This window comes from Balaenoptera musculus, chromosome 9 (assembly GCF_009873245.2).
Source record: "Balaenoptera musculus isolate JJ_BM4_2016_0621 chromosome 9, mBalMus1.pri.v3, whole genome shotgun sequence".
In the NCBI taxonomy this organism is placed as follows: domain Eukaryota; kingdom Metazoa; phylum Chordata; class Mammalia; order Artiodactyla; family Balaenopteridae; genus Balaenoptera; species Balaenoptera musculus.
Genome location: NC_045793.1, coordinates 105131723 through 105148226, shown reverse-complemented (window position 1 = coordinate 105148226; position 16504 = coordinate 105131723). Strand labels below are relative to the sequence as shown.

The following is a 16504-nucleotide window of genomic DNA, read 5'->3' as shown; positions in this document are numbered from 1 at the left end:
CATAAGAATCCAGCCCCCGGCCGGCTGGGATGAGAGAGTAGGTCCACCCCCAGAGCGGCTACCTCAGGAAGCAGTGGGGCAGGAGGGGCCAGCACCTGCCCTAGACCTTCATGATGTATGTGCCCCCAGTTGCAGTGCTAAAAGTTGGCAGACCCCCAAACACAGGGTTGCAAAACAGTCTGAGTACGGCCCTCCACCCCGGTTCTGTTCTGGCCCAGCTCTGAAACTACCAGCTGCCAATTCTTGAGGGCTCATCTCAGAATAACCTGGGAGCAGACCACCACCCACGTTATGGAAAGCAAGGGGGCTGGAGTGGGTGAGCGGCAGGGAGAGGGGTCTGCAGGGCCTGGACCAACCCCCTCGAGATCTCCCTCCCACACCCACCTCAGCTCAAAGACGGGAAAGGGGGGAAGCCACAGAGCAGGTGGAGGCTCCCTGCAGAAACCCTGAAAGGAAGCGCCTAGCGAGACGCCTCTGCCTGCATTTACTGATGCAATAAGATGCACTTACTAACGAAATAAGATGCATTTACTGATGCAGTAAGATGAACTTACTAATGAAATAAGATGCATTTACTGATGGAATGAGATGCATTTACCCATCTCCCCTTAATCAACAGTGAACAGACCTGTCCCCTGCAAAGAAACCAAACAGAGCTTACCTGTCAGGGGTTTTCTGGGGCTCTGGGTGTCTGGTGGCCGCCTGGCTGGACCGAGAGGACCCAGGTGAGAAGCGGCGGCCGGTCACGGTCACGGGGCCGTCGCCCCCCGCAGCCCCCTCCTCGGGCTCAGCATGGTGCCCAACTCCAAAGCTGAAAAGGCAAAGAGGCCGTCACTGAACGCGCTGAACTTACACAAATGTGAACTGTATGCCCTGCGCCCAGGAATACAAGTTTTAAAACAGACCTCCAGGAATTGTTTTTTTTCAAGGAGACCGTCTAAAAGACAGACTCTTTGCAAGAAGTCCACAAGAAGCAGGTTTCTAGATGCCCCGTCAACTGACTGCAGGGACAAATGCCCACAGACACCAGAAGAGCCACGCGAAGCCACTAGTCCCAGGTCACTGCCCTCGAGCTTCCCCTCCCACCACCATCCCCGCCCCCCCCGAAGCAGGCGGGTAAGGAACGGGCAGGCCTCCACCCTCTTGCAAGGCCAAGTTTACCTGTCAGGCATGCTTGGGGCCCAGATCACAGCCCACGTCCTTCCCAGGTCCTCCCAGGCTGCAGCCCTCACACCACCCCACAGGGACCGTCCTCATCTCAGACCAGGTTCCGGCCCACGGTTCTGGAAGGCTCTGCACGTGGCCCCTGCATGTTCCAAGGGAGGGAGTTCGAATCCTGTCTATTTCCTTCGATCCAAGGATCCAACTGCTATTTCTGGGGGCTGAGGCACTGTTCTAGGGGTGGAGGAGACGGTGGGGACCAAGACGAAAGCTCGCCCTGCTGCAGGGGAGTGTCTGCTCACCTAGGCACCACCACAGGGCAGAGGGGAGACAGCCCACCACCCGGAGTATTTTAGCGCACAGCCCTGGAACACCGCTGAACCTCCCTAAGTCCAAATGAAACGCGCTCACTCGAGGACTTAGCAGGGAGATCGGCACAGAGCAGAGGCTCCGTGGACGGGAGTCCTGAGCACCGCTGTGCCTGTGCATCTGAGATGGTCACTGCTTGTGACATGGTGTCCTTGGGTGGAGAACACATCACTCAGGGAAGTTAAACTAACTTACCCTGATCATTCAACAAGTGGAAGCAAAACCTGCCCTGCCTCCGACCTGACATGGAAGACGTCACGGGTCCAGAACGTAGAAAACCACTGCAGAAGGTCCTGCTGGGCACACCTGGGAGCCAGGGAGCCTGGGCCGCCTCCTGACCTCACCCCATCTCAGCAGGTGACCTGTGGGTGGATCACCCAACTCCCTAAGCCTCAGGGTCCCCAGCTACAAGATCCACACCAAGATAGTATCTCCCTCCAGGGCTTTTATGAGGATGAAGTGAGGGCATGCATGTAAAGACTTAGGATCCAACACACAGTAAATGTGAGACAACTGCTAGTTACCATGACTAGGACATGTCAAACGAGGCTCCCACTGTCAGGTGCTAAACACGTCAGCTACCTGCAGGCTGTAAAGGTTGCTGCTGTTTACAGGTGATGCTGACCTTTTAGGATCAAAAGGGGAGACACCTGACACAAGATTATTTGACTGCTCAAAGCTGAATATCACCTGTACAAGCAAAGGCATTGAATGAAAGGTCCTCCAAGAATTTGTAAGTCTGGAAAGTGTTATAATGTTTATGTCAGGTGGAACATCTCTAAATTCGAGTAGCTAAGTTGACCACAAGTTTTACAAAAAAAAAAGGCGCATGGTCACACAGGCGTGAGGGTCTTTGAACGACAACGGGCTGGCGTGTCGGCAAGGTTACCAGGTCACATAACGACAGTGTGTCATATGCCTGTCATCACCTCTAACCATCACATTCTGAGGGGTCTCCCTCGTCTCCAGACAACTAACCTTTGCCTAGAGGCCCATCCAAATACCCCAGGACCACCTCCAAATGCATCTTTCATGCCTATGCCTTCCAACTGACAACATACGTTTGGGAGATTTACTTTTTATAATGGGCAAAATAAGTTAATCCACAATTAAAGAAAAATGACATATAGTTGCCTGTCAAGCTGCTCACCACTTCAACCATTTTTGTCTGTTTTTAAGAAAGTGGATGTTGCACTTTACAGCAGCCAAAAAAATGACAACATGATTCTTGAACCTGATGAACTGAAAAGAGTTACTAAGATACAGCACCTCCTCAGGAACAAACCTCTAGGGGCTGTTTCCATGGCCCCATCCGGCACCCACAGCCGGGACCTCCACCTCCCACACCCCCCACCAAGCACAGCCCCAAATGCGTCCTGCGGGGACCTGGCCGGCTGCACCCACACCCACAGAAGTGATGGAACTCTCTGGGCGCTGATTGCTGGTCAGGCAAAACAGCGCTTCTCACGCAGTTTCACAGGCAGACACGACTTAAACTTGAAATCTTAAAGAATATAGGAACTTGGGCAAAAAAGAAATGTCTTAACTTACTTTGAAAATATTTCAGGAACAAAGGACCTCTTGATGTCTGTTGAGTGGCTCTGATATCTTCCAGAAATTCCTGAGTTAATATAAAGTTTTCCTTCTGTCTAGCTTTCTCACACTAAATATTTAGAGTCATAACAGTGACTATTTAGACACTCAACAAATCCCAAGTTTCATGATGAGGCTATTCGGCCTGTTTGGAACGAAGCCTGGGGCCTCTCAAAAGGGGACAGAATACCTTTCATCAAAAAATTTAAATTCAGTATTTTACTGATCTCACAGGCCACTCTGTTTTCACAGAGTAAGAAGGCGCTTATGAAGACAAACTGAGAAATACACGAATGAAAGGGAATCGAAGTTTTATAAGTAACTATAAAGTTTCAGAATGCCGTTGCCAGACCCTGTGGTCAGCTTAGAGGAGAATCGCAGTTAAAGCTGAGGATCTTCACTATTGCTCACTGCTCTCAGGTGCACCGAGACGGGACCTGCGTCCCAGCGATGCCACAGCTGCTTCCCGGGCAGAGACGATAGAACGTGAGGATGAAGGAGGCTGGCAACACAAGGAAGTTAAAACACAGGGACGTTCCCACCCAAGTGCCGCCATCGTGCTTTCAAACCACAGACACACAGGAAAGGTCTGGCAACAACTCAGCAGTGACACCCTGGCCCCAGCCAGGAAGGCATCTCCCGCGGTAGCCTGTCCACCAGCAGACCCTCGGGGCTCCACAGGTGGAGAGCGTGGCCCAGGACGGGGCACTCAGGTCTCAGGAAGAGCTTCCCAACTGGACGCCACCACGAAAACCGACAAAACTTACCCAAAACATATGAATGGGTCCAGACCCCACCTGGTGCTCGAGTCCAGGGTCAAGCAGAACCAAGGGGACTACCAGTCCTCACCATGGGGCTTCCAGGGGACGCCAAGCAAGCCCGAAGATGGGTTACCCAGGGGAAGCCTGTCCAAGGCCACACAGGACGGAAATGCAGCTGGATGAAGGGACTGCCTCCCTGGACAAGGCAGGATACTTCTCCCCAGAACTAGCCCAGAGTCACAGTGCAGTGAGGGGCAAGACACACACACACACACACACACACACACACACACACACACACACACAGTAACTGACCAGATGACAGACGGAAAATACCCACTCTCCATAGATGACATGTATACATGCATGCAGTAGTTCAGTCCTTCGACCAGCCCTATAACATAAACTAAAGAATATCACCACCCCTCCGTGAGAGAAATAAAAGGCCTGGGTGAATGGAAACATACTAAGTTCCTAAACGGGAAGATAAAAAGCATCACAAAGATTTTGATTCTCTTCAAAGTAATTAATTTAAAAACTAAAATTAATTTTGTCAATGAAAGGCAGTATCCATGTGAAGTCATGAAAACTGACAACATAAAATAAATGGTAAGACGGCCCATTACAGAGCATTAAGGGAGAATATTGCTCCCATCCCAGAGAAAGACACTGTAAAGCACAAGTAATTAAAACAGCGCACTGCTGGCATGGAAATCCACGCTAGCATCCATCACAAAGGGCTGGGCTTACGGATATGAGTGTTACAAGTTCATTATAGCAGCACATGCTATCCTAACCGGAGACTGAGTCCGAATCACCAGGCTTCCACAACTGGCACATACAGGACCCGTGGGACGGGAATCCCTGGGCTCCCCCTGCTCCCTGACTCCTCTGACGAGGTCACCCAAGATGAAGGTAACACCGTGATGACTGCAGAGATGGCCACGACCCTTGACCAACCACCTCGTATACATCAGATACCTCACCAAATACCCTACGACCTCCCATGTCCGAGGTTCCCAAAGATTAGGAGTAAATGCATGTGAGGCACATAATGAGACACACACAAATGAGTGATTCTTAACTAGGAATAACTAAATATTGTCAATTCTTTAAGGCAGAATTATCACCCCATTGGACGGATGGAGAAACCAAGCCCAGGAGACAACACGGTACCCGCCTAGGTCACACGGAAGAGCCGAGATTTCTATTCACAGATGTTTGAATCCACCCCACCTGCTTTATTATCTTGTTGATAAAATATCATCTGTGTGATAAGAAAAGAGAATAGACACCTTTTGCGCTTATTTGTAAGGCTGCTCTTCATTTTTGTGTCTTTCAATTCCATTGTTTGGAGCATAGTTGGTTTTTTTTTTTCTTTTAGAGAAAAAAATAGCCAAAAGGAAGAGCCTGAAATTCAAAGCACAGAGGAAAACTGGAGGGGGTGGGCATAGGGGGTGGGGGGATACCCTGCTTGCAGGCAACTAAGATTTCAGTGACGAGCCGTAAAACAAGGAGCCCTTTTAACCTGATAACAGGCACCTACCAGGCACCTCCTGCGGGCACATGGCCAACACGAGGAAGAGGCACCAATACCCTCCCCATTAAATTAGGGCAGGAAGCCCACGGTTACAGTATTAGCCACAACTGTTTTGAGGTTCTAGACAATACAGTGAGATAAGGAACAGAAGTGTGGTGTAAACGTTGACTAGAAAAAGATAATAAGCCTGGCATTATTTACAGACAAAATGTTGGACAACTGGCTGGAAAATGTTAGCGCTCCCATGAGCATCTAATAAGGCGGCGATCCCAGAGCCCACACGTCCACGGCTCTTCTGGACGAGGCTCCAAGACGATGAGAACCTCTAACGGGAGAAGAGTGTCATCCACAGACGCAACAGAAGCCACCTACTTAAGAAATATGTACCATCCGGAGAAAGTCACGGTCCGAAAGGATACACGCACCCCAATGCTCACTGCAGGGCTGTTTACAATAGCCAAGACGTGGAAGCCACCTAAATGTCCATCGACAGAGAAATGGATAAAGAAGATGTAGTACACATATATACACAATGGAATATGAGCCATAAAAAATAATGAAATAATGCCACTTGCAGCAACATGGATGGACCCAGAGATTAACCTACTAAGTTAGTCAGAGAGAGAAAGACAAATATCATATATCACTTACATGCGGAATCTTAAAAAAAATGATACAAATGAACTTACAGAACAGAAACAGAGGGGCTTCCCTGGTGGCTTAGTGGTTAAGAATCTGCCTGCCAACGCAGGGGACACGGGTTGGAGCCCTGGTCTGGGAAGATCCCACATGCCGCAGAGCAGCTAAGCCCGTGCTCCACGACTACTGAGCCTGCGCTCTAGAGCCCGAGCTCACTGCAACTAGAGAAAGCCTGCGTGCAGCAACAAAGACCCAACGCAGCCAAAAGTAAATAAATAAAATAAATAAATTAAAACAAAAAAAAAAATTTTTTAAATAAAAACAGAAACAGAGAACGAACTCATGGTTATGGGGTCAGGGGTGGGGGAAGGATAGGGGGGGATATACTGGGAGTTTAGGACTGACATGTGCACGCTGCTATATTTAAAATGGATAACCAACAAAGCCCTACTGTAGAGCACAGGGAACTCTGCTCAATACTCTGTAACAACCTAAATGGGAGAACAACTTGAAAAAGACTAGATACATGTATATGTATAACTGAGTCACTTTGCTGTACACCTGAAACTAACACAACATTGTTAATCAACTAGACTCCAATATAAAATAAAAATTAAAAAAAAAAAAAGAAAAGAAAAGAAATACATACCAGACCCTTGGAAGAAAGCAAAAGGTTGAGTGAGGAACCTGAGAGACACCTGCAGGAGGACATGAAGGTAGAAATGCACCACTTTCTGGGAAGGGAAGCCCACTCCCCTGCCAGTGAACAGCAGCCCAGGACTGCCCCCCCACCCTAATGAACACGTCAGTTGGCCGGGGGCCCCGCCCACTGACCCACAGGCAGCAGCAGACACAGGTCCAGAGCCCAGGAAGGAGTCTGGATGAGGCGAATGACAACATAAGAACAAGAACTACGATCGTTCACACTCAACAAGACACAGTGGAGCCCTCACCTGCCACCAATCCTGACGGATTAATGGCAAACATGATAAAACAGCCCAAGAGGAAATCTGGAAGAATTATGTTACAAAACCTGGGTGAGGAAGAGCTTTTAAGCCAGATTCTTCACCGGGAGACCAGGAAGGAGAAATCAGCTCCTTTACAGCAGAAGACCCTCTGTGCAAAGTCCAAAGACACACAAAAAGTCTCAGGAGAAACTACTGTCAACGCAGGCAGCAACCTGCACTCGGTAAATCTCTCGTTTATTAAAATAACATAGGATGAGCAGCCCAACATAAGAACAGGGAGAGGACAGAAGCAAACAATTCGCCAGATACACACGTGAAAGGAACACTCAACTTCACAAGTAACCATGGAAACATAAATGATAATAGCCACAAATGAGCCACAAGTTTTGATGCATCTGATTGCTGAAAAATTTAAAAACTGGGATGATCCCCAAGAGCTGGGGATGGGCTAGGAGCAGGGAGGCTCCCCTGAGTCGTAGGTGGGGTTCCCTGAACAGGCTCTGGGGGGACAACGGGGCAGCTTCCCCCAAACTTCAGTCTTAGGAGCGGGAATCCCACTTCTCGTAACTGATCCTCACCCGCACGTGTGCGACGGGAGAGCTGGAAACAGCCCAGACACACCTGCTCAATACCACCCCCTGCAGCTCCCAGCAACGGCTCCCACCAGGCACGCAAGCAGAACCCGGGGTGCCTCCGGCTTTCCTTCCTCTCACACCTCCCGCCCGTGCAGCCCACCAGGCCACTTACTTTTGGCAGAAGCATCTGAAATCCATCCACTGCCTTCCAACACCAGGCCACCACTCCCACCTCACCTGGACCCGGCTCCCAGCACCCGCTGCATCTTCACCCCCTCTCGAGCCAGCAGTGGGCTTTGGACACGCCCCAACGCCCACCGACAGCCACCAGCCCAGACCCGGGGGCCCTGCGTCCCCTTCAGGCTCCCAGGGAGCGCTGACCCGAGATCCACCCTGCCCATCGGCCTCCCGCAGGTCCTGCCGCTCCCCTCCCTGTGGCCCTTGCATGTTCTGTGTCCTCTGTCAGGGGTGACCCCACCTTTCTTCCTCCTCCCCTCGAAACTGAGTCCCAATAAAACCAAATTCCCCCGCCAAGTTTTTGATTAACCCCTCTATCCAAAACGTTATTCCCTTTCTTGGTGTGTACCTGTTCCCCTCAAGATTGAGGAGTTACAAAGACAAGGGGGGGACTCAAACCGAGCAGGACCCTTCGGGGACCTCCCGGGTACAAAAGCCCCTCTATGTCCCCGTTCCTTGTTTGTAGAAAAAGGCTTTAGTCTCCTAGGGCTTCCCTGAGTTCCAAAGAGCAGACTCAAGCAATTACTAATTAGGGAAGGGAGGAGATACAGAAACAAAGGAAAAGCTGGCCAACGAGAAAAGTAATGACAATAGTTTATCAATAAAACTGAGTCCTAGCTCCTTCTCAAGGGATAACGTTAACAATCTGATGCATATCTTTGAGTTGTTCTGCAGAAACTAAGACCCCCCCCACCCCCCAGGCAGAGGATGGTGACTACATGCTGAGCAAAAGCGAAGACCCCAGACTGGCTGGAACCAGAAGGCTGGTGCTGAAGATTCCTGTCACCTCACCACCAACCAATCAGAAGCTGCAACCCTCACCCCGAATGCGACCCTTGAAAACCCCTTCCCTGAAAGCCATCCAGGAGTTTGGGTCTTTTGAGTGCGAGCTGCCCATTCTCCTTACTTGGCGCCTGCAGTATAAACGCTGTCCTTTCCTTCACCACAACCCACTGTCTGTTGATGGGCTTTGCTGCACTCAGGCGAGCGGGCCTGAGTTCAGTTTGGTAACACCCTCCCCACATCTTCTCCACCCCGTCCCAGCCCTGGGACCCCACCGGTCCTGCAAACACACCCAGGGGTGCTGGGGCTGCTTTCCTGCTACTGACACTGTGTCTGTGTCCCCACCAAGGAGACACTCTGCAGCCGGGGACCACATCTGTCCTGGACACTGTAACATCCTCAGCTCTCGGCAAAGGCCAAGGGTTCAAAGCTTTGTTGAGCACATGAAAACACACCCCAGTGGGAGCCTGGTGACAGTCTTCCAGGGCAGGGATTCTCTGGGCCGGTAGGCGAACCCCATGAAGCGAGGGCCTGGCTCAGCCCCAGGGAGCAGCCTGCCTCCTCCAAGGCCTCAACTTCTCAACCCTGTGATGAGAATGAAACAGTCCCAAGCTCACTAGAGGACTGAATGCAACTCCTACAAGTGCTCCTCACAAGGCAGAGGCAGCACTTGACAAAGGGTGACGAGTAGATGGAGGAAGGAAAGGGCTAAGGGCTAAGGCAATGCTCATGTAAAAAGGAGGAGAGTAACAAACATGCATGGGCCTGTCCAGGAATTTGACAGAAAAAGACCCAGAAGAATCCTGAACAATTCTGACCAGCGGGAGGCCGCCAGGATGAACAGAGCGAGAGAAACTCTACTCTACTCTGCATACTTCTGGGTTGGAGTTTTCACAATAAGGAATGCGAGTTCCTTATGTAGAATTAACATTTATCTTTCTAGGAAGAACTGTAGTCAAGGTTCAGACCAGTGGTCCTGCCTGCTTCTCCTCGCTCCCTGCCCCACACCCTGGCTCTCCAAGCGGTCTCCCTCCCTCTGCTCTGGAAGCGCTTCTCCCGCCCATTCTAGGAATTCCAGAGAATTCCTGCCCTCTCCCTCCAACAATGAGGCCATTAAGTGCTTCCGGGAGGTCACATGAATAGATCTCATGGGTCCTTTGTACATGCTGTTTCTAGAAATGCAAAGTATTTGCCTCTATTTTCTTTTCTTTTTCTTTCTTTTGCACTTTCTTTCTTCCCTGAGAGGTTAAAAAAAAAAAACAGGATAACAAGGAAAGTAAGTGTAGACGCCGCTATAGCTCATGGAGAAAGCACACGATTTATTGTTCAGGCAGCAACCGTTTTACATGAAGAAGGCTCGGCCAACAGCTGGTTAGGATTTCTCCCCTCCTCACTGAATAAATTGACAGGAAACAGAGTCAATCTGGTTCGGAAGCTTTATCGCCACTTTGCAAACAGCCCGTTATCAACATTCGCCAAGTCACAGGGTGCACCCCGGAGTCCACTATCCCCCCAGCTTGAGACTTTCTATTTTCAAAGAGAAGCATCTTTTCTTCCTCTGGACCGTTCAGTACATGCAATAAGTCATGACACTGGGTTCTAGGTTTCCAGGATAAGGTATTACAAGCTGGTCCCTCAGCTCAGAAGTCGAGATTTGAGGAAGGATCACAGATACCTAGGATTTACCCAAAGCAGAAATGCTCGGAAAACGATGACCAGCGGCTCTGGAATGCACTATTATGCGTGGTGGGCAGATATGGTGGGGCTGAACACTGAGCCAGTGTGTAGGCATACTCGAAACTACCATATTTAACAATTTCATCTACTGTTATTACTTTTATAAAATCTAACAGTATGAGTCTTTAATGACTTTTCATTGTCTCTGTGTGACGAGTCCTCTTCGTCCCTGCTCTGCTCTGTCAGCAGCTTCCCGCTGGCCCGTCAGCCCTCCCAGTGGCCAGAACACAGCGCAGCCCAGCCCGCTCCCAATGCTCCGTCCACAAGGACACCTGAATCCTGAAGGGGCGGTACAGGCAGGAATGGGACCCCCGAAAGGCTGTTATTGGTTGCACTGCTGTGTGCCCCCAAATCCACATGCTGAACCCCAAACCTCCAATGTCATGGTGTTAGGAGGTGGGGCCTTTGGGAGTTCACTGGGTGAGATGAAGTCATGAGGGTAGGGTCTCCATAATGGGATTAGGACCCCTGGAGGAAGAGCCCAGATGTAACGTACAACATGGTTAATATAATCAGCATTGCTCATGTTATGTACAAAGTTGACAGAGTAAACCCTAAGAGTTCTCGTGATAAGGGAAAAGTACTTTTTTTTTTTCCCTTTTACTTTGTCTCTCTATGAGACGACTGGATGTTCACTAAACATACTGTGGTCATTTCACGATGGCTGTCGGCCAGATCGTGACGCTGTACACCTTACGCGTCTACGGTGCCGCATGTCAATTACATCTCAGTAAAGCTGGAAGGAAGCAAAGAAGAGACCAGAGAGCCAGCGTGTACCGTACGTCCACCATGGGAGGAGACGGAGAAGACAGCGTCCGCAAACCAGAAAGAGGCCCTCGCCAGACACTGAATCTGCCGGTGGCCTTGATCTCGGCTGTGCAGCCTCCAACGCTGTGGGAGGGGAGTGTGTGTTGCTTAAGCCCCAGTTGTGCAACAGCAGCCCCCCAGACTAGACACCCCGCCCACGTCCCCCAGCACAGCTGCTCAGGAGGGACAGGAAAGGCTCATCTGCTGCTCCCCGACCCCACAGCCCGGCCCAGACTCCCTGAGGCACCGCCCACGGGCAACAGGCTCTCCTCTCCCATGGGGCCCCTCACCCGGGACACGCGGGCTGCTCCCTGGCAAGCAGGAGGTTCTGGTCGGGCACGAGAGCCGGCCTCCGGTCTTCTGGGTCCACGTCCACCGGGCCCACGGATGTCACGGCGTGGCAGCCACCACGAGCAGCCCCTCCCGCTGACCCCGCAGCCCTCGGCCACGCCGCAGGCACGGCTCAGGCCCCCAGGAACGGCTAGTGCGCGGTTCTATCAGAGTCACCTCCCAGATCCTACCTACCAGTGAGCCCACCCGGACGGGGCCCGACCACCCTGCTCCGGCCCGGGCATCAGGTCAAGTCATCAACCTGTTCACAATGCAGCCTGCGGCGGGGCTGAAGCCTTGGCCAACGGGGGGACCGGGCAGAGCAGACCCTCCTGCCACTCACTGCACCTTTCCATCCTCGCCCATCCACCCTCTGCACCCTTGTCATGTACCAGTGACCCCGTTCCGTGTGCCTGGGACTGGGGAGACTGGCCCGTGAGCCGCAGAACCCCTGGGGCACTCCCAACCTCAGGCTCCTGCTCTGCGTGAGGAGGACCTCAGACACGCACCTGTGGAGTGAGGTTTATCTGGGTAAAACGGTGTTGGGTTTTCCAAACTGCAGACACAGCGGCCACACCACCCACGCCCAGCTTGCATCCTCTCCTCGCCCGGCACTTGCTCCCAGCGACTTAGGAATGGCTGTGCCAGGACAACGCAGGCACGGAGTGAGGCTGGGGCCCTTCTCCTTCACGTTAAGTGAAGGAGACAACCTGCAATAGTACGAACGGCCTGTAGTACGAAAAGCCAATGTGGGGGGCTGGAAACCCTAGCTCAGGCAGTTAATTCTGTTTTTACCCGGCTGCAGCCATTTGTGTAGAAAGGGTGAAGACTCACACTGCTACCTCGACCCCCAAATAAATCTCAGTTTAGAATCGATTCCCCTGAAGGCAGAGCATGTTCTTTCTAAGCCAGTTCTGTCACTGAAGACGGCGCACCGCCCCAAGTCTCTCATCAACCCAGGAGTTCACAGCCGACCGCCAAATGCTTCGTGCCACCTTCCTTAACCACCTTTTCACACGCTTACCCGGGCCCTGAAATTCGTGATTTTTCTCCTGAATTCTCCTGAATCCAACTCCCCCAACATGTATGGAGTGCTCACTGTGTTCTCAACCTTAGCACTGAGAGTTACAAAACCATCAGAATATGGTCCCTAACCTTGTTTTTAGGGCGACCCATGCAAGATTCAGGTGTGTGGCCAAATCACCGTCAAGACCCTGGAACGATAACGTGGGAAGAGAAACAGCTTGCGGCCCGCGTGCCCAATCGTTGCCTTTATCGATTCTGCAAAAACAGCACTCACACGCTGAAACACCTTCTAAATGAACGTGTTCTCAGGTATCCCGCAGGGGACCCTCAGCTGTTGATCATCCCCACGGGGAACAGCCCTAAACAAGCGCTAACTTCTTTAGGAATCCTAGCCATTCACACATCACTGACCAAAGATCAGGTCCCCCCCCTCCTGTCTGGGAAAGTTTGCCCCTCGGAACAGAGGCAAAGGAAAGGGAAAAGGGGGAGCTTATTCACCAGTGAGATGGCAACTGGGGGCCTGGCGTCCCAAGCACATCACTCTGAAGCCCACCTCTGCATTCAGGTGAGTGCACCTCAGAGTATTTACTGTTCCTCACGTGGACAGAGTCTGAGGGGCGAGGCCGGCTCTCCCACTGCAAAGCTAATTCAGACTTCAGTTCCAGCATCAAAATTCACACTTCGCATCTCATTCTCCTTCTCCCAGTGATGTGAACTATTAAAATAGTCACAACAGACTAACTTCAAACGGTCTCCTATAAAGATTACTAAATTTTGTTAGAATTCTATTGTCTGCCATGGCTGTGACGCCAAATGCTCAGAAAAGTCAGCCATCACTCCACACAGGGGGCTTCATGGGAGGAAAGACAGTATCAAGACTCAAGAAGGAATCTTTCATTGTGACCAAAACCACTTGCGTTAGCTACTGGAACAGGCTTCTTTGCAAATATAGATCCCATGTTCCTCCCAGCCCTTGCCCTCCCCTTCACGCTTCCCAAGTTCACTGGGTGTCGACACCCCAAGGATGTGCTCTGAGGCTCTCTCACGTCACCTGGATGGTAAAGGAATAAATGAGTATCTGGTCTCGTCCCAGTTCCTGGTGCACAGCCCCTAAAACTCCTGGGATCTCAGGAGCGGTGAGTGTCTTTTGTATGCTGATGAGGTGACAGGCAGCTGGGGGCAGGGCTGGTCACCAAAAGACGGAGGCACAGTTACAGGGTTGGAACTTGCAGCCTCCCCCTATGACCTCCAGTGGGGGAGAGGGGCTGGAGACTGAATTAATCTCAGTCTCAATTAACTCAATTAATGCAACGGCCAATGAGTTAATCAATCGTACCTGCCGACTGCAACCTCCACAAAAACCCCTCAAGGACAGGGTTCAGGGAGATTCCCAGTTGGTGAACACTTTGGGGGGCTGGGAGGGGTGCACCCCACCCCCATACCTCACCTCATGCATTGCTCCCATTTGGCGGTTCCCAAGCTGTGTCCCTTACAGTCCCTCGGGGTCGTTTCAGGCCCTTTAACCTATGAGATCCGATTCTCCCTCCAGGCAGACGGTGTCAGAGCTGAGCTGAGTTGTAGGACACCCGGCTGGTGCCCGGACAGTCGGAGAACTGACGTCAGGAGCACAAAACTGACATTTGGTGTCAGAAGCGTTGTGAGTAAAACCAGCTCAACCCAACAGAGGAAAAACAGGCCCCGTGGCCAAGACTGCCCTGCCCCCCACCCTGCAGGCGCTCAGGCCCTGGCCTGCGGCTCCCACCCTCACCCCGCAGATTCTGAGGTCTCCAAGCAGCACACTGGGGCCCTTCCCGCCCCCCAGGCTGCGGGCATCCCGGGCCTCTGATCCCCCGGCAGGAAGGGGGGCAGAAGGAAGAGAACGCCGGTCCCTATGCGTCCCGCGCCTTCCGCTTGTGATAAAAAGCGCCACCTCCTCTGCCTTCCTGGTCTCTGCGGGTGAACTTTCCTCGGCTCCAACGTGCTCCTGGAGGCACCTGAGACTCTTCAGACTCCCCGTCTGTAACCGTGGCCTAGGACAGGGCAGCCCACACCGGGTGACACGCGGGCAGGATGCGCTCAGCAAGCGCAGCTGGACCAGACGTCGGGACTGCCCGCACTTCGCAGCCTGGACCGACGGGCAAAGCTTCCTGCCACCCCCTGGAGGCTGACGCCCGCACCCACTCCCCAGACCCATCTGAGCAGCGCAGGTCACCTCAGCTGACACGTGGCTCCTGGCACCATCATTTCCACTTGGCATCCATACTTAATTTAACCCCCCAAAGAGCCTGAGAATGCCAGGAGACTGAAGACTCAGGATCCCCGTTATGTGGCCCCAATAACTCTGGACCTGGAGGCTTCAGGCCTCTCTGAGCTACAGGTGACACAACAGAAACAAGCAAGCAATCAAAGGGACTGCTGGTGCCCCTGCCGGGCACTCCTCCACCTTCCCCAGGGGGCGGGGACCCCAGCATCTTGAGCCCCTGTTCCAAAACCTCCTGCAAGACACCACGATGTGACTTGTCCTTTCTCTCTTGGTCTCTCCCAACTGCATCCTAGAGCTTCCTGGCAGCCACATGACATGTGACTGATGCAGAGCTGATCCCAGGACCCCCTGCCAGACGGGAAAGGGATTTACAAAATGTAAAATGCTGTCAGTCTCATTAAACTTCTGTTGTTTGAAAAATATAGTTATTTTTTCTTAAAAGATGTTGCTTAGGTTCACATATAGTGAGTTTATTATTATTCTTTGACAGAACAATATTTTTTAAATTTCTATCTTCATTTCTAAAATGATAAATAGCAATACACAGGGCCACGTGAACAGAAGCTCTTCGGGGTCTTCTGTCACCTGTAAGAGCGTCAAGCATTCCTGAAAGCAGTCACCACGCCCAGGCCAGGCCCTGCCCACAGGGGGACAGTCCCAGCCCCAATGCTGAGGCCCCCAGCTCTGCAGAGAGAGCCTGTCTCTCATGGGACAAGACTAACAGAGACTTCTTCTTCCCTCCTCATTTTCTTCGAAATGAGACTGAACTTCAGAACTCCGCACCCCAGACGTGGCCCTGTAAAGAGTCCCCAGCCAGAGCCCACGCGGAGGGCACTCTACTCCAGGTGCACAGGGGGACCCGGCTCGTCCCCTCTGACTGTGGCTGGTCCCTTGCTGATTCTGGCAAGATGCAAGGCTCTGAGTCACTCAGCACCTTCTTCCCTCCCCCCCCCAAATAAGCCACCAAATGGGCTGCAGCAGAGGGAAATGTCACACGTCCAGTATTTCCAGTTTTCAAGCAGAGTTCTAGAACAGCCTCAGGCTGGGCGGGGCCCGGGGCCCCCCCCTCCCCCGGGGAGCCGGGTGCAGACCCAGAGTGCAGGGCAGCCCCGAAGGCAACAGCGACCATGTACCCCTGTCCCCAACAGCGCTGATCCCGGGGGCGCTTCCTTCCCCCGACCAGGGAGCCCACAGCCCCGGGACCACGGTGTCTCCCACCTCCTCGGGCTTCCGCGGGAGGATTACCACTCCTGGGGCTGCACCCCGCTTAAGAAGGGGAAAGAGGATCTACTGCTGACCTGAGAACGTGAGACTGGCTCTTCTAAATAGGGCAAGAGCCTCTGTAATACCTGTTATCTCCAGCCTCAGGAGTCCCACCCCGCACAGAGCCAAGAGGACCAGTGCCTGCGTGCACGTCCTCACCTCGGGAAGGCCCCAAGTGACCCTGCCAGGCTTTAAAAAGTCCAGTGAACTCAAATGGCATCCGTGTGCCCTGAAAGCCGGCACTAACGGACCGGAGCCTAAGAGAGACTGCCTCGGGGATGGAGATCCATGCAGGAGGCCTCCTTCACCCTCGGAATCACCCCCAACGATCTCCAGTGTTGTGAGAAATAAAGAAAGGACAGAACTGTGAGCGTAGTGGGGCAAGAGGGGTTCCAGCTTCCATGAGGCCTCAAAACCCAAGGCCTTTGCTGCAGAACGCAAAGCTACAAGGT

The 16504-nt window shown here is 52.3% G+C and overlaps 1 protein-coding gene across 4 annotated transcripts in view; it reads right to left on the bottom strand.

Annotated features, from left to right (window-relative positions):
* GRB10 (growth factor receptor bound protein 10) overlaps positions 1 to 16504 on the bottom strand; it is a 211862-nt gene that overhangs the window by 176561 nt on the left and 18797 nt on the right. For all 4 annotated transcript variants that reach the window (XM_036863950.1, XM_036863948.1, XM_036863947.1 and 1 more), the window contains exon 2: positions 662 to 811. The gene's annotated coding sequence lies outside the window, so the exon portion shown is untranslated. The remainder of the gene's footprint in view (positions 1 to 661; positions 812 to 16504) is intronic.